We start from the raw sequence: 20,007 nt of genomic DNA, 5'->3' as shown, positions 1-20,007 counted from the left end.
AATAAAATAATTCCATAGTTTTAGAATTTAATAAAATGTAAGAATTGTTTGAATCCTGAACGAAACTATTCACAACAGGAGTCGTGTGTTAAAACAAAATACAATTTTTTAACGTGAAATACCCTATATTTGATTAGATAATGAAAATCCATTTCTGATCTGAATGAGTGTTGTCAGTGGAAAATTGTTTTCCCTGTAAAGGGCTGTATGCTACACACGCACTGTATTTACCGATAATATATGATTGGTTGATAATAATTTTTACTCAGTACAATCTTCTAATGGGTTAATAATATTTCTCACTTAAAATAATCTTACGACAGTTTGATTATATTCCCTATTTAATAGAACTTTATGACTGGTCGGTTATATTCCTTTTGCAAAAACAATAGCGAAATATTGTTGTTAACGTTACAGTTATTAATTTTGTCCAATAAACTTAACGTCCCAGTCTTTTTGGTAACAAATGACCTTTACCCTCCAGATTGTTATTAAAAAAAATTAAGGTCTTTTTTTTTAAACCCCAGCTTCATTAGCAGAATGTCTAAATCCCAAAATACACTGGATAAATTATGAAAAACTTATAATTTTGTCTGAACTTCTGAAACGAGCTAAAATACATCAGTAATATATCTATTTTGTATGAATAAACTAAACATGCGTACACTTGTAGACAAATATAGATGCAAAAGTGTGATAAACATGTTTCTTTGTCAGAAAATTCATGAGTGTATTTATGGTTGCAATAAATGTTGTATATCAGGTAAATATCATAGGGAATCTCAGTGTAATAACGTTATTTAAAGAAATGACATTTAGCTCATTCTATATTCTTGTTTTTATAAACTAATTATTAAGATTTTGCACTCAAAGCTGGCTTCGCAGGGCCAGGTGGTTAAGGCGCTCGACTCGTAATTTGAGGGGTGCGGGTTCAAATCCGCGTCACACCAAACATGCTCGCCCTTTCAGCCGTAGTGGCGTTATACTTTTACGGTCAATGACATTAATCGTTGGTAAGAGAGTAGCCCAAGAGTTGGCGGTGATGACTGGTTGCCTTCCTTCTAGTTTTATACTGCTAAATTAGGGAGGGCTAGCGAAAAGAACATTCGCGTAGCTTTACGCGAAATTTAAACACGTGTGGTATGACGGAGATTTGGACCCGCGATGGTCAGGAGGCGGGCGTCTTGACCACCTGACCATGCTGGGCCAAGCTGAGAAGGGAAGTAACTGCTGGAAATATCTCCACCTGTCCTCCTGAGGCAACATGTAGTCAGATTCACGGTTGTGACGAAACGTATTATGTTTCGAGCTGTTTATATCAATAATCGTGACGAGCGATTCAGTCTCTAGTCAGCAATTAAATAATCGTGACGAGCGAGTCTTTGTTCAGTCTCAAATCAGCAATTAACGCTTCTACCCTTAGAAATTATCCAATTATTCCACGCCTTATTCATCCGTACCAACGAACCATAATACTTTAATCGATTGCATAATATTTGTGCCAATCGTACCTTTAATTGCACGTTTATCAGAAAAGTCCTTAGTATCTAATGGACGAACTCATCATGACATTGTAACAACAGATATCTCATCGATGACAAACGTATACCGAGTTTGCTAAACAGTACATTCATTAGCCGCAGGGGAGATTTCGAAACACAAAACAGTAGTTATAAAATCTGCTTATAACACATTACCCTCTAGTGGATTGGTCTTCAAGGGTACATACTTAGCTAATCAGCATGTGCTTTAACCAGCCTCAGGGATACATTTAAGTTAATGTTGAAGTAACCTTCTTACCAGAGTATTGACCTTAGCGGCGTTTTCTTAATAACTGATAAGTACTTTGATAGAAGTAATAAAAAGTATTATAGCTTTCAGAAAACGTTTGCTTTGTAAGCATAAAAAATGTACGTCTTAAGAATATGTAAGAAACTAATACCTCGTGGTTTTTCAAATGTTAGAGCGTGCACGCAGAATAACAATGTTAATTTGTTGCAAGGAATCCATGTTTAACATGCCATAACACGTTTCTGTTTGGCAGGTTCTGCAGTCTGTTAAACTGTTACGTCACTTAATCTCTGTAACAGAAGCTAACGATTTGTCAAACCAAAAGGAAAATATTACTTGAGACTCTACGATGGAATACAAAGATAAAAACAACAGGGTTCTAATTCTGGTATTGAACACACGTCTTCTTGGCTGTGACTTGTAACAGAAAAAAGATGGAGGTTGAAATACCATAGAAGACATAGATCAAACCGACAGAGTGTTATGGTCCTATCCAGATGACTAATTCTGGTATAGAACTAACTTTGGTATTGTCTGTGATTTGTGATAGAGAAAATATGGAGGAAATACTTGTTTTCTGTTTGTTTGTTTTTTTAATGAATGTTCGATGCAATTTTTATTACAAGTTTAGGCTTAGCAGTTCTGTTGCGTTTATCACATCTCAATGTTTAGCTCGTTAATGTAAACGTGTAATATATTTTCGTAGTTTCTGTGGCACTGCAGGAGCTAAACCAGATGTTTTTAATAAGGGGTCCAGACCCACTTGGTTCCCCGGATCTGCCCCTGGATAATTAGAAAACTATTGGTTTACATGAACCAACTTTAAAAGCTATAGCCTCCCAGTGGCTGAGCGGTATGTCTGTGGACGTACAACGCTAAAAATTGGATTTCGATACCTGTGGTGGGCAGAGCACAGATAGCCCATTGTATAGCTTTGTGCTTAATTCAAAACAACATTTAAAAGTTATAAGACCGCACATGAATTATGAAAGGAAAAATAATGATAATAGCGTAGACAGCCGAAAAGCCCCATCTGGTACAACGCTAAAACCAGTGGTTCGATTCCTCTCGGTGGACTCAGCAGGTTTGTTTGTTTTGTTTTTGAATTTCGCACAAAGCTACACGAGGGCTATCTGTGCTAGCCGTCCCTAATTTAGCAGTGTAAGACTAGAGGGAAGGCAGCTAGTCATCACCACCCACCGCCAACTCTTGGGCTACTCTTTTACCAACAAATAGTGGGATTGACTGTCACATTATAACGCCCCCACGGCTGAAAGGGCGAGCATGTTTGGCGCGACGGAGATGCGAACCCGCGACCCTCAGATTACGAGTCGCACGCCTTAACACGCTTGGCCATGCCGGGCCTATCAGCAGGTAGTCCGATGTGACTTTGCTGTAAGAAACACACACACACGTCCGAGAAAGTAAATGTTTAAAGCTTTGAGACACTTAAAAGTAGCCTGATGGTCAGGGGGCACTCGAATCATAGTCTACGAGTCGGGGGATTTGAATCTCCGTTACCAAACCAAGCGTATTTACTGGCTGGTCAAAGAAATTTGAGAAATTTACGTTTTCAGTTCAACTACCCAGTGACAAAAAAAATTAAATACCAAAAAAAAACACAAAAAACTAAATTATAATTACACAAGACTGGAAGAAATTGACCTGATTGCTCAACTCACAGTCCACAGACTGCGGTTTCGAATCCAATCACCGTGGGGGCTTTTATGACGTTACGGTCAATTTCACTGTACGTTCAGAGTAGCTCAAAATTTGTTGGTTGGTGGTGTTGACTGCCTATCTACTGTTCCTTTATTCTCTCAATTCAAAATTTAGAACGGCTAACAAAATAGCGCTCGAGAGAAATCAAATGCTTGGTTAGGAATAGAATAGAATGTTGACTAATAATACGTTTTAACACTGTTTCGTATTACTTATTTAATACAGAATGCAGACAGACGATAACAAAGCTTAAATTGTGGTTTAAGTTTAATCATAAGGTAAAGGGCGACACACCGTGGAAAGAAACGAAATTAAAACTGCTGGCACCCATAAAATAAAGTCGTATTTCTTGAGTATGTGTTTATCTCTACCTGCTTGTTTGCCTGTCCGCGTATTCACCTTATGTATTCAGATAAAACGTTCTGCGGAAATGACGTGATATTTAACACGTTCTGCGGAAATGACGTAATCTTTAACAAATAGTTTCGTTTATCTATCGTGTAATCAAGATGTGCGACATCAAAACTTCGAAGACCAGCAATATATCACCTAGAGTAATATAAATATTGATACATCACTCGTTTCCATGGTTACTCTGTGATCTAGAAATCCGTTTCGCAGGCCATCCATCAGCCTTATTTTTTCCTCTTAAGTCGCATATGCGAAAACAGTGAAATCTGGCTTTAAATGAGATATCGAAGATATTACCCCATTAAATAACTTTCATAAGGTCTATGTAGTCGTGTGGTTTGAAGGGTGCGAATCAAAAATGCTTCTTTGGGCACAAGACGACAAACGTTTTCATTCACAGGAGAATTGTGTAATTGTTTGTTTCGAATTAAGCGCAAAGCTACTCTGTGGGCTATCTGTGTTCTGCCCAACACGGGTATCGAAACCCAGTTTCTAGCAGCGTGAGTTCGCAGACATATCGCTGTGTCACTGAAGAGAAGGGGAGACTCGTGTTTTGATCAAATACTTAGCAGGATAAAACTAGAAAGGTTGTTTACGTACTGGAACGTTAAGCGTTACGACGAGAAGATATATATATGTGATCATTTAACACGAACGTTGAATATGGAAATGTTAGTTAGTTTGTTTTTGAATTTCGCGCAAAGCTACATGAGGGCTGTCTGCGCTAGCCGTCCCTTATTTAGCAGTGTAGGGCTAAAGGGAAGGCAGCTAGTCATCACCACCCACCGCCAACTCTTGGGCTACTCTTTTACTAACGAATAGTGGGATTGGCCGTCACATTATAATACCCCCACTGCTGCGCGTGGGATTCGAACCCTCGACCCTCGGATAAGGAGTCGAACGCCTTAACACACCTGGCCATGCCGAGCCTGAAATGTTAGTTAAAGGGAGGTTTGTACTTGTAACTTGATATTGAACTAGCTAACAGGAGGTTTGTGCTTATAACCAGATATTGAGCTAGTTAACAGGAGATGTATACATGTAACCAGATACTGAGCTAGTTAACAGGAGATGTGTACATGTAACCAGATATTAAGCTATTTAACAGATGTGTACATGTAACCAGATATTGAGCTAGTTAACAGGAGATGTGTACATGTAACCAGATATTGAGCTAGTTAACAGGAGATGTGTACATGTAACCAGATACTGAGCTAGTTAGCAGGAGATGTGTACATGTAACCAGATACTGAGCTAGTTAACAGGAGATGTATACATGTAACCAGATATTGAGCTAGTTAGCAGGAGATGTGTACATGTAACCAGATATTGAACTAGTTAACAGGAGATGTGTACATGTAACCAGATATTGAGCTAGTTAACAGGAGATGTGTACATGTAACCAGATACTGAGCTAGTTAGCAGGAGATGTGTATATGTAACCAGATACTGAGCTAGTTAACAGGAGATGTGTACATGTAACCAGATATTGAGCTAGTTAGCAGGAGATGTGTACATGTAACCAGATACTGAACAAGTTAACAGGAGATGTGTACATGTAACCAGATATTGAGCTAGTTAACAGGAGATGTGTACATGTAACCAGATATTGAGCTAGTTAGCAGGAGATGTGTACATGTAACCAGATACTGAGCTAGTTAACAGGAGATGTGTACATGTAACCAGATATTGAGCTAGTTAACAGGAGATGTGTACATGTAACCAGATATTGAGCTAGTTAACAGGAGATGTGTACATGTAACCAGATATTGAGCTAGTTAGCAGGAGATGTGTACATGTAACCAGATATTGAACTAGTTAACAGGAGATGTGTACATGTAACCAGGTACTGAGCTAGTTAACAGGAGATGTGTACATGTAACCAGATATTGAGCTAGTTAACAGGAGATGTGTACATGTAACCAGATATTGAGCTAGTTAGCAGGAGATGTGTACATGTAACCAGATATTAAGCTATTTAACAGATGTGTACATGTAACCAGATATTGAGCTAGTTAACAAGAGATGTATACATGTAACCAGAAACTGAGCAATTTAACAGGAGATGTATACATGTAACCAGATATTGAGCTAGTTAGCAGGAGATGTGTACATGTAACCAGATATTGAACTAGTTAACAGGAGATGTGTACATGTAACCAGATACTGAACAAGTTAACAGGAGATGTGTACATGTAACCAGATATTGAGCTAGTTAGCAGGAGATGTGTACATGTAACCAGATATTGAGCTAGTTAGCAGGAGATGTGTACATGTAACCAGGTACTGAACAAGTTAACAGGAGATGTGTACATGTAACCAGATACTGAACAAGTTAACAGGAGATGTGTACATGTAACCAGATATTGAGCTAGTTAGCAGGAGATGTGTACATGTAACCAGATACTGAGCTAGTTAACAGGAGATGTGTACATGTAACCAGATACTGAGCTAGTTAACAGGAGATGTATACATGTAACCAGATATTGAGCTAGTTAGCAGGAGATGTGTACATGTAACCAGATATTGAACTAGTTAACAGGAGATGTGTACATGTAACCAGATACTGAACAAGTTAACAGGAGATGTGTACATGTAACCAGATATTGATCTAGTTAACAGGAGATGTGTACATGTAACCAGATATTGAGCTAGTTAGCAGATGTGTACATGTAACCAGATATTGAGCTAGTTAGCAGGAGATGTGTACATGTAACCAGATATTGAACTAGTTAACAGGAGATGTGTACATGTAACCAGATACTGAACAAGTTAACAGGAGATGTGTACATGTAACCAGATATTGATCTAGTTAGCAGGAGATGTGTACATGTAACCAGATATTGAACTAGTTAGCAGGAGATGTGTACATGTAACCAGATATTGAACTAGTTAACAGGAGATGTATACATGTAACCAGATATTGATCTAGTTAGCAGGAGATGTGTACATGTAACCAGATATTGAACTAGTTAACAGGAGATGTGTACATGTAACCAGATACTGAACAAGTTAACAGGAGATGTGTACATGTAACCAGATACTGAGCTAGTTAACAGGAGATGTGTACATATAACCAGATATTGAGCTAGTTAACAGGAGATGTGTACATGTAACCAGATATTGAGCTAGTTAACAGGAGATGTGTACATGTAACCAGGTACTGAGCTAGTTAACAGGAGATGTGTACATATAACCAGATATTGAGCTAGTTAACAGGAGATGTGTACATGTAACCAGATACTGAGCTAGTTAACAGGAGATGTGTACATATAACCAGATATTGAGCTAGTTAACAGGAGATGTGTACATGTAACCAGGTACTGAGCTAGTTAACAGGAGATGTGTACATGTAACCAGGTACTGAGCTAGTTAACAGGAGATGTGTACATATAACCAGATATTGAGCTAGTTAACAGGAGATGTGTACATGTAACCAGATACTGAGCTAGTTAACAGGAGATGTGTACATATAACCAGATATTGAGCTAGTTAACAGGAGATGTGTACATGTAACCAGGTACTGAGCTAGTTAACAGGAGATGTGTACATGTAACCAGATATTGAGCTAGTTAGCAGGAGATGTGTACATGTAACCAGATATTGAGCTAGTTAACAGGAGATGTATACATGTAACCAGATACTGAGCTAGTTAAGTTAACAGGAGATGTGTACATGTAACCAGATACTGAGCTAGTTAACAGGCGTGTTGTATATTTGCTCAAATAATGAGTGGCTTTAAGTAACTTATGCACCTGTTAAAATAATAAGAGGCCTTAGATCCTGTCAGTACTATACTCATAAATTAACAGCTTTAACAGGATAATTATGCATCTAATTAAATAGTGACAGTTCTTAACTCTTACATCTTTTACTCATAGCTTCAACAGAATACTTATGTATGTGTGTTTCAGATAGTAACATCCTGTGTAGCTTTAACAGAATACTTACGTATTTGTGTATTTGGATAGTAACACCTTGCGTAGCTTTAACAGAATACGTACGTATTTACGTATTCGGATAATAACATCTTATGTAGCTTTAACAGAATACTTACGTATTTATGTATTGAGATAGTAACACCCAGTATAGCTTTAACAGAATACAAAATATACTCAAAACTGAGCAGCTTCAACAGAAACTTTATGTGGGTATTGTGTACGGATAATGTGTGTCAGTGTATAAAGGTGCTAATGTTCCTTGTTCTTTTTAAAATTTTAAAAACTGTGACACAACTACAGGGCCCACTCAATAGGGAACATACCTCCATCAAGCAGCGTCCATTTAGTTCGGACCTAAAAATATAAGGAAATGTGTTTGTATGTCCATTGCTGTCAACGAATACTGACCATTTTCAGTAGACCAATGAGAAATAATATTCAACATATGTCCACCAAGTTCGACTGAGTTATAGAGCAAAAGCAGTGTAAAAAAATTGCTCTCCATTTGAGCAGATGTTGATTTTCTTCGGATGTTTCGCGATCCTGACCTTTGACCTCTACTTCTCCTCAAAAGAAAAAATCAACAACAAATAAGCAAACAAAAACTAGTTACTTCTAAGTTGGGTCATAGTTCAACTTTATACCAACTTTCATTCATATAAATTCAACTGTTTTTGAGAAACCTTGTTGACAAAGATACACACACACACACATGGAGTGAAAATATCACTTCCGTTTACCTTTGGTTGCGGAAATAATTTAAAAAATGTGCAAAACAGTACATATGTTGCATGATTTCAGTTGTTAATAAACTGTCTTAATTATTCTGTTAGAGGGTTCTTCCTGTTTTCGATGAGTTTGGAAAGTGACACATCTCGTGGTTTCTCCGGTAACAATGGTCTACGATGGTTTTATTATCTTGAAATGTTTACATGTTCTACAGTAATTCTTGTACGCTGAATCCGAAAATGATATTATTTTTTCTCCATCACGTACAGGTTATTCACAAAACGTCATGAAGCACAACACGCAGTTTTGAGAGAGACAAAACAAAAAGAGTGGATTCCACGTACACACACAAAACAATCAGAGTGAATGAGGTTGCATATTTAACATCAACGTTTTTCCATAATCACTACTTTGTTTGTATTTTTGTTAACAAACACAATAATAAACCATATTCACTGTAGTAAACAAAATAATAATTTCATCTAAGCAAGAATGTTTTCTTCCCGATTTGTAAAAATATTCTCACGTGACAGAAAAAAAAAAATAAAATCGAAATCCACGTAGCTGGGTCAAAGTTCTCAGGCCGATGTTATTGGCCTGGCCTGATCAGGTGGTTAAGTCACTCGACTCGTAATCTGAGGGTCGCGAGTTTAAATCCTCGTCACACCAAACGTGCTCGCCCTTTCAGCCGAGGGGGCGTTAGTATATGACGGTCAATCTCACTATTCGTTGCTAAAAGAGTATCCTAAGAGTTAGCGGTGGGTGGTGATGACTAGCTGCCTTCCCTCTAGTCTTACACTGCTAAATTAGGGACGGCTAGCGCAGATAGCCCTCGAGTAGCTTTGTGCGAAATTCAAAACAAAACAAATCGATGCTATTATAAATTAAAACAACAGCGACAAGTGTATTCCACGTCTTTATGATTATCACGTAGTTCAAACTACACTCATTACACTTTCTAAGCTACGGATAACATCTTGAAACATCAAACTACACTCATTACACTTTCTGAGCTACGGATAACATCTTGAAACATCAAACTACACTCATTACACTTTCTGAGCTACGGATAACACCTTGAAACATCAAACTACGCTCATTACACTTTCTGAGCTACGGATAACATCTTAAAACATCAAACTACACTCATTACACTTTCTGAGCTACGGATAACACCTTGAAACAAGAATAACAGAAAAAATGTGTGGAAGAATTTATCACATAACACTTTATCATATAACAATTTATATTATTACACTTTATCATATAACACCTTAAATCCGTGTAATTTATTTAAGTAAGAGCAAAAATATTATTTTTCTATAACAAATTTGTATTCCACGATCTAACGCTATTGAACGAAAGGTCGTAGCTGTCTTTCCCTGAGTCCTAAACGCAAACGCATTTCATGGGTTTAAAACTAAAAAAAAATTGTCTTCTTTGCATTTTCGCTTAAATTGTTCGCATGGTCTTACGTGAACAGGAAACCTAATGAAACTGATTACCGATGTAATCCAATAATAATGTGAACATAATGGGATTTTCCGTAAAACGTGTGTGTGCCAGGAATTATTATATAACGCACGCGCTACCGTTTTCTGTTCGACAGGGAAGTTGCAGATGAATTGTGGGATCGATTAGACTTTCTCCAAAACACTGTACAAAGCATACAGTCCAATGAATAACGTATTCGTTTTCAACCTGAAAATGTAAATCACATACAAACAATATCTGAGTGCTAGAGAAAAGGTTGTCTGATTCTTAATGTTGTTTCGTGTTTAATATCTAGAGGTCGTGTCTTTAAATCAAATGAAAAATACTCTCCTCCCAGTGACTCTGTGGAGTTTTGCCAATAAACACGCAAACCTACTGGGAATCACGTGACTCACGATCAGATCAGTTCCGCGCCATAAATAAGGTTTGGTTTGTTTTTGAATTCGCGCATAGCTACACGAGGGCTATCTGCGCTGGTGGTCCCTAATTTAGCAGTGTAAAACTAGAGGAAAGGCAGCTAGTCATCACTACTCACCGCCAACCTTTGTGCTACTCTTTTACCAACGAATAGTGGGATTGATCGTCACATTTTATAACGCCCCCACGGCTGATAGGCGAGCATATTTGGTGTAAGGGAGATTCGAACCCGCGATCCTCGATTTACGAGTCGAATGCCTTAACCACCTGGCCGTGCCAGGCCCATAGATTAGGAAAATTATGTCTAGCTGATTAAATTCAAACAGTTTTAACAACAATAAAACGTCAATCGGTTTTCAAATATAAAGTTATTGTAGCAAATGTATTGCCCTAATCTATCATACACTATAGGTTTCTTTTGAATTCCACTATGATTAAACATTTTGAAAAAAACGACAAAAACAATAAAAGCCTGATACATTTTTTTTTTATCAGAAGATACATCTGAAGGAAACAATTGGACGACTGAAAAGAACCTTGGTAAACTGAGGTAGCTATTTTGAGTAAATTAAAAATGTACTTTTAATAAGTTCCGCTAGGAGTCTGCCAGTTATGGTCAATGGAAAAGTTGGAAGTAAGCCTAATGAACAAACAACAGAAAAACTTTGTAAAACTTAAGATTTTAGGCATAACTAGTTTTAAAAGGAGTACAATTTTGATGTTTTATATATCTATATACTGGAAACAAAAATTTTCGGCTCGGCAATAAGCCACAAGGCTTATAACTCTAAAAACCGGGTTTCGATACATATAGTGGGCGGCCACAACACAGATAGCTTACTCTGTAACTTTATACTTAAGCACAAAAAAACAGACTTCTAAATTTGTTCAAATTATTTTAATGAAAAATCATACAACAGGTAGCGCCACAATAACAAAAGTTGCCGTGACGTCTGCGTTACAATTTTCTTTCATCCTGTAAAACTATAAACTTTCGAAGACACATCAGTAACAGACATCAAGTTCGATTTTGACGTATCGCTTGTTGATTGGTCAAGCGATGTGTTACGTGAAACTTAATATTTATTTTTATGGTTACGATTGTTTGTTTGTTTGTTTTTTTGAATTTCGCGCAAAGCTCCTCGAGGGCTATCTGCGCTAGCTATCCCTAATTTAGCAATGTAAGACATTGGGAAGGCAGCCAGTCATCACCACCCACCGCCAACTCTTGTGGTACTCTTTTACCAACGAATAGTGGAATTGACCGTCACATTATAACGCCCCCACGGCTGAAAGGGCAAGCATCTTTGGTCCGACCGGGATTCGAACCTGCGACCCTCGGATTACGAGTCGAACGCCTTAACACGCTTGGCCATGCCAGGCCTATGATTACGAAAGAAACACAATAGACAACGAAAAGGTTGTCTTTTGTTTGTTTGTTTGTTTGTTTGTTTGTTTGTTTGTTTATGAAGACAAGAACAGAAGGGGACTAAACGTTCATTACACCCTCGCTCCCATGACTCAGTGTACTCCGGACCACAAAACCAGAATCCGTTGTAGTTTCGTTCACAACAAATTATTTGGAACGAACTCAAATCTTTAAACTTAAAAAAAAAAAGATGAAAATGAATAACAAAATATTTTGAGTTACAGTTATTTCAAAACCGTCCTTATGGTAGTTTTATTTCATAATCCTCGGTTCAGTATTAATTTCACAAATAAATACGATCCTTTTCCCTGTCTACCCGTGAAACGATCAAACGAACGCGACAGCTTGGTGCAACCAACTTCCCGCGAAATAGGCCACTAATTATAAAATAATCTACAGTTGTATAGCGGGAATCTGTAGATTCGTTGTTTGTGAACAAGATAAGCTGTTTAGAAGCTTTATATATCAGCCCAAGGAATAGATAGACACGTTCCGGTAAAGTTGTAAGACCGATGATGTAAGCACGTGCGGGCTGAGGGTCACGGGTTTGCATCCCCGTCGCGCCAAACATGCTCACCCTTTCAGCCGTGGGGGCGTTATAATGTGACGGTCAATCCCACTATTCGCAGGAGTAGCCCAAGATTTGGCGGTGAGTGGTGATGACTAGCTGCCTTTCCTCTAATCTAACGCTGATAAATTAGAGACAACTAGCGCAGATAGCTCTCGAATAGCTTTGCGCGAAATTTAAAACAAACAAACAAACAAACAAACAAACATCTGTTTAATATAAAATGTATAAGTTTATTTTTATCTGCACGATTTACAGCGCGTTTCTTTCTTTTTTTTCCTTTTTCGTTATACCAAAAAGATAATAAAATGGTTCGCTATAAGATTTGCTGCGGGTTCGAATCCCCGTCACACCAAACATGCTCGCCCTCTCAGCCGTGGGGGCGTTAGAATTGTGCTGTCAATCCCACTATTTGTAGGTAAAAGAGTAGCCCAAGAGTTGGCGGTTGGTGGGGATGACTAGCTGCCTTCCCTCTAGTCTCACGCTTCTAAATTAGGGACGGCTAGCACAGATAGCCCTCGAAATTCAAAACAAACAAATATGAAAAGGATTGTGGAAATAAATAAAAATATTGGAACATTATTTAAAGGGAGAAATCTGGTGATAGTGACAATGAAGAACACTTGATTATATAAACATTGATTTGTCGATAGAAACACTTTTGAGCGACCTTGATACAGTGTTCGTTGAGACTCAACTGTTTCTAACGGGAATTGTTATTGTTGTCGATCGCGTGGTTAAAATCTCTAAACAATCCCTTGTAAGATGGCTGTCTCGTTCAGCAGTTACATCGGTTACTAATGATACTGTGGAATTTGTATTGTTTAAAGTTAGATAGCATTGCTTAGAGTGCAATCAACATTTTGCGCCATCAAACACGTCTTTTAATCAAATTTTGACCTTGAAAAGCGAGTTCGAAAGATCTTCGAAATTTTTTTTCCTTAAACAAAATAGCCGTTGAAGCAACGTTCTAATTTTCTTCAGTCACACCAATCTTGGTCTTAATAGCTTAGTTATGATCCTAGTAATGATATTAGGCCTGAACTTTAAAGCGCTTTTAAGAAAAGAAAGAAAAAATGTTGTTGTTTTTTGGGACATCCAAGGTAACCTTGTTTGATGGGACATGGATTTGAGACCATGAGCCGTGCGTAGATTGTGGCTCAAGTACCCTGACCACCTGGCCATGTAGAATGGAGAGAAAACAGCAAACCAACAATGTCCGTTATCTCCTCTGGGACTACTTTTATAAAAATAGTTGGTTTAACTGCCACTCTTATAACGCACCCTTGGCTCCAAAGCGTATGATCGCGATTTTTTTTTAACGGGACAAGAACCACAGACTTTCAGATCAACAGTCCATTACGCACGATCTGGTGAAATAACAGTTTGTTTGAAGACTGACTCTGAGTATTTAGCGTGCGTTACGAAATTCATAATACGAAACCTGTGCCAGTCTTCGATCTCTCGACAAATTTCTTAGCATTCAAGATCAAAAACTATTTTATAAAAAATGTGTTTGTTCATAGTGACGAATGCACGATTTGTGAAACTGACAGTTAAGCCTCGTCCTGCTCGTTTACTAAGAGCAGAGGGAACAGTCAGAGGTAAAAAAAACAAAAAAACGGATACTCTATAAGCATAGCAAAGTTCTAAGATATTAATAATCTCGTGTAATAACCAAGTTACTTTATCTTGAAACAAATAAGGCAAAAGAAACAGAAAAACGTGCGCAGAAACTCTGTGCATAGTAACACCATTTTTTATTGTCTCATTTTCCATTTTAATAAATGGATTTGAAGCTCGTAACCTTGTAGGTGTTTTTAGACATACGTATACATAGATATGGCTAATAAAGATATTTGTATGCTTGATGTTTATAATAAAGAACAGAGCTGTAGAAAGGGCTGTCCGTGCTGTGTAAATCACGAGTATCGAAACCCAGTTCCTAGCAGTAAAAGTCTACAGACATACCGCTGGAGTAGATAGATTTTGTTTTGTTTTTGATTTTCGCACAAAGCTTGTTTTTTTTGGAAATTCGCACAAATCTTGTTTTTTTTGGAATTTCGCACAAAGCTACTCGAGGGCTATCTGTGCTAGCCGTCCCTAATTTAGCAGTGTAAGACTAGACGGAAGGCAGCTAGTCATCACCACCCACCGCCAACTCTTGGGCTACTCTTTTACTAACGAATAGTGGGATTAACCGTCACATTATACGCCCCCACGGCTGGGAGGGCGAGCATGTTTAGCGCGACGCGGGCTCGAACCCGCGACCCTCGGATTACGAGTCGCACGCCTTACGCGCTTGGCCATGCCAGGCCTCGCACAAAGCTACTCGAGGGTTATCTGCGCTCGCCGTCCCTAATTTAATAGTGTAAGACTAAAGGGAAGGCAGCTAGTCATCACCACCCATCGCCAACTCTTGGGCTACTCGTTTAACAATGAATAGTGGGATTGATCGTAATTTATAACGCCCCCACGGCTGAGAGGGCGAGCATGTTTGGTATGACGGGGATTCGAACCCGCAGCAAATCTTATAGCGAACCTTGCACAAAATAACTATTTTTAAACATAAGAAACCCGAGTTAAGAAACCACATTACAAATCATGTTCGTTTTAAATATTTTCTGACTGGATATTTTTTAAGTACAACTAAATTAATTAGCTTTACTAAAGTAGAAAACCATAATTTTTAGACAATTCTATATATTTAATTAATTCTAACTGTGATTGTAATGTCAATGAGGATGTAACAACAATGAGTTTATTTGATCTTTTGAATAATTATTTAAATAAATAATTAATAAGGTTAATTACTTAAGAAATTTCTATAGTTTTATATATAATTTTATATGAATATAATTTTTTTTTTCTAACTCTGAATTTAAAATACATCCACTCTTTGATTATTGAGCCATCTGTCGGTAAGCAAATGAAACAAATGGTGCAACAGAATTTGACAATTGCGAAACCGATTCTGTTATAGACTTGACGAAATTTAGTTGTCATATAGAAAATAATATTTTATTCTTCATTGAGAGAAAAAAACTGTTTTGGAATTACGTCAAGCAAGAAAAAAATAGCAACAAAAACAATATGACCAAAGTAAATACGTAGCAACAACTGGTAGGTGCTGTCCTATTTTTAATATAATTAATTAGAAGGCTTACATTTTGTACTACTAGATGGCAGGCCTAAATAAATATTGATCCAGCGCTAAAGTGAAAAGCTGTATTTGGTGAACCCTAATAGAAAGTGCAAATCGACTTTTTTTTTTTTTTAACCTATTTCGTATAATTATACGACATACGTTCCTAAGTGAGATATATTTTTATATCTATACAACTTAACACATATCATTACACGTAGCAAAATGAATAACTGTAATCCATCAAACTCGAAATACACGACAATACATGCTGCCTTCAAACTGAGGCGTTGTTTTGTACTAAATGTGTTTTGGTGCTTTATTATTTATTTGATTTTTATGAGTTTTCGCGCAACGTTATGCAAGGTCTGCCTGCGCATAATAAACAAAAGGAAGGAAGGCAATTGATTAACGGCATCCTCTGCTAACTCTTGGGTTAGTCTTAATTGACAAAATAGTATATTGAACTGTCAACTTTTTCACGCACCTGCGGCTCCAAAGTACGGATAGCGTTTTCGTGTCAACAAAACACAAACCATTAACCTTCAGATTCACAGACCAGGCACGTGAACAATGAAGCCTCACTCAGATAATTAGTGTATTTAGATTCGAATAATTGTAATTTATGCTGAAGGGTAGTTCGTCTTATCTGAAAAATTATACACTGTATTCTATGACAGAATGATTATACAGATCTGTGAATTTAAACTTCATAAAAGTTGTTTATTTTAATAACGGATTTTTTCCATAATTCAGCCACGCATATATTGAAAATAACATTCATTTTTTTCCCCTATCACATAAGCATTTTTTTTTTTTTACAAATCGGGAAGAAAAAACCTTACTTAGATTTCGTTTACCCCGACGAAAAATTTTGATTATTCTGTTTGTCATGTGTGGGTTCTAGAGCGATTGGTGAGACTCTGACGTCGTGATTGATCTAGAGAAATCTACAGCCAGTGGTTGTTAACACTTGTGTAAAAGTACATATGACGTTTCGTGAATATTTTGTACGTGGTGGAGAAAATTGGATATTATTTTTGAATTCAACATACAGAAATAAGTGTAGAAGGTGTACACATTTCGAGACAATAAAAACCATTTTAGGCCTGTGGTAATGCCGTGCTTTCAAACATTAAAACCATCTTAGGCCTGTGGTAATGTCGTGCTTTCAAACATTAAAACCATCTTAGGCCTGTGGTAATGTCGTGCTTTCAAACATTAAAACCATCTTAGGCCTGTGGTAATGTCGTGCTTTCAAACATTAAAACCATCTTAGGCCTGTGGTAATGTCGTGCTTTCAAACATTAAAACCATCTTAGGCCTGTGGTAATGTCGTGCTTTCAAACATTAAAACTATCTTAGGCCTGTGGTAATGTCGTGCTTTCAAACATTAAAACCATCTTAGGCCTGTGGTAATTCGTGCTTTCAAACATTAAAACCATCTTAGGCCTGTGGTAATGCCGTGCTTCAAACATTAAAACCATCTTAGGCCTGTGGTAATGTCGTGCTTTCAAACATTAAAACCATCTTAGGCCTGTGGTAATGTCGTGCTTTCAAACATTAAAACCATCTTAGGCCTGTGGTAATGTCGTGCTTTCAAACATTAAAACCATCTTAGGCCTGTGGTAATGTCGTGCTTTCAAACATTAAAACCATCTTAGGCCTGTGGTAATGTCGTGCTTTCAAACATTAAAACTATCTTAGGCCTATGGTAATGTCGTGCTTTCAAACATTAAAACCATCTTAGGCCTGTGGTAATGTCGTGCTTTCAAACATTAAAACCATCTTAGACCTGTGGTAATGCCGTGCTTTCAATGTATTTTTTCAGTTATACGTTTTTTTTTCAGATTTTCGTGTAAATATTTAGTTTTAGTATGTGAAGTTATGTTTTTTTACACGATAATTATGTTCTTTGTTTTATATTGGGCTGAACCGTCAATGACAAGTTACACTGTATAACTTTATCTTCTGCTGTTCTTTTATATACTGGTCCACGTGATGGAGTTAGTCTAAAGATGGCTGGTATGGTTTTTAAAACTTTAATTAAAATAAAGTACAGAACAACGTTTCGACCTCCTCAGGTCATCTTCAGGTCAACAAAGAGAGTTTGTAACTGACCGTTGCCGAGCACGTGTCTTAGGAACGAGAGTATAAACGAGTACAGGATTGTAGGGGGCGTTGTGGTTAGATGCTAGGTTATTCGTATAGGTATAGAGGTGTTCCTTTATATTGGTTTCAGTTGCTTTATAAGTAGGGCTTATTTGATTTTGTATTTATTTATATTTGTTTCCCTACTTAATATCTAGGTGCTTACTATGGTTATGTTGTGTTTATTTGATTTGCAGTATTAAAAAAACGTGCGAAGGTGTTTTTTGTATCCAGTTTCCATTTTTATGATTGTTTCTCCAATATAGAAGTCGTGGAATAACGCTATCACATTGTATTTTATAAATAATGTTGGTGTTGTGTTTGTCAGTGTAGTTTTTACATTGTATGGACTTCATTATCGTACCTGGTTTTGAATAAATTTAGTTTTTACTGGAATGTTAAGTTTTGTTACAAGTTTTCTCCAAATGTTGGTTATTTTGTTGCTAATATTGGAAGCGTATGATATACAATAGTGTAAGGTTTTGTAGTTTCTTATAATTTATTATTGTTGTTTGTTGTTGATGGTGTTGTTGGTCTAGATGTGCGTATAATTTTTTTCCACGGTTTTTTGAGGACATTTGTTGATGTTGATGAAGTGTTGTTTTATTTTGTTGATTTCATTGTTAATTTTATGAGGTGAACATAGTTTTGTGGTTGTGTTTATTGGGTTTCTTAATATGTTGAATTTTTGTTTGTTTCGTGAGCTGAATACCAGTATGCCCGGCAACGGTCATTTGCAAACTCTCTTTGTTAACCTGAAAATGATCTAAGATTGTCGACACGTTATTCTATACTTTATTTTAATTAAAGTTCTAACACTCATACCAACCATCTGGAGAATACATTTTTTACTTTAAGTGGGTTTCTCGTCATCACGAATTTGGTCTAAGTGATGTTTATCTTTCTTTACGCTAGTTCACGTAGTTTTGTTTTTAAGGAACTGGTCTCTCAGCCATTAGAAATACGCAGGATTACGGACCAGATCAGAAAAAAAGACATCAACATCAGACTTTGTTTGGCTCTGTGAGACGAATTATTAGATTGATTATCACTTTTTAGCGCGCCTATAGACATGGTGTGTTTTGTTTCCTTGTACAAATGCTTACCGTGAATTCTTTTGTAGGCGGCAGCAGGGTTATCAGCAGTGTTGTGTTCTAGATTTATGCTTTACTGTGGAGTGCCGATCCTACCCGACGAGGAATTTTTCTCTTGGCCAGGAAGCAGTTGGTGAGCAGAACCAATTTTGTGACATTAATTTTTGCCACACCCCAAAAAAACCAACAAAAAACAGACCTGCTGCCACGTGCTTATAGCTATAAATGTAGAAAGTAATCTTTAGAATCACGCATCGATTTCTGGACTCTACAATCCTCAGACCAACACGTTAACCGAACCATGGTCTCCAGAATAAACGAAAATATCGAAATTCACAGTGATTTAAAAGAAGACAAATGATTATCTGCTGAAGTAAGGTCGTGTTTGTTTACATTTCTTCTATATATAAATAAAATATATGAAAAAAACACATACTTTGGAACAGGTGCTAAGGACATAAAATAATGTACATTCTCCGAATAATTGGACACTGTATTTTAGACTATTTTAAATTGGTTGGGTTTCAGGTACAGAAATCTCAGAGAATTTTACAAAAAATAAAAAGTACTGTCGTTTTTTCTCATTATGTTTTTAACTAAATTTTAGTTCTTGGAGTGACCTCTCGGTGGACTCAGCAGATAGCCCGAGGTGCCTTTGCTGAAAGAAAACACACACGCACAAACTCTTAGCGTACAAAGGTGGGCGTGGCTTAGTGATTAGTGTTTCGGACTACCCATTCAATGTCTAGCTACGATGTCACTTAACTGGACCAGTTGCAAAAGCGACAATGACTCCCATTATTTGCTTCAGAGATATGAACAACACCCTTGCGTCTACAAGTAATGTTGGTCCTTCCTATGGTCACTAGGAACCCTATAGAACCTTTGCCATACGTCCTCTCCCCACAAAGACCGTGAGCACTAATATTTGACTTAGTCATTTAGTCCACGTGCGTATAAGATGTTGTTCAGGTCGAAAATGAAAATGAATTCACTCGGTATTGTAACGGACAAAACATAACTCTGCTCGATGTGATACAGTATGCGGATTCCAGCGATGTAACAAATGTTATGTAAGCAAATTGGTGGTTTGAAGGTTAATAATATTTTCAATT

Source organism: Tachypleus tridentatus, chromosome 10 (genome assembly GCF_004210375.1).
Source record: "Tachypleus tridentatus isolate NWPU-2018 chromosome 10, ASM421037v1, whole genome shotgun sequence".
NCBI classification, from domain to species: domain Eukaryota; kingdom Metazoa; phylum Arthropoda; class Merostomata; order Xiphosura; family Limulidae; genus Tachypleus; species Tachypleus tridentatus.
Note: the sequence above shows the minus strand (reverse complement) of the source record.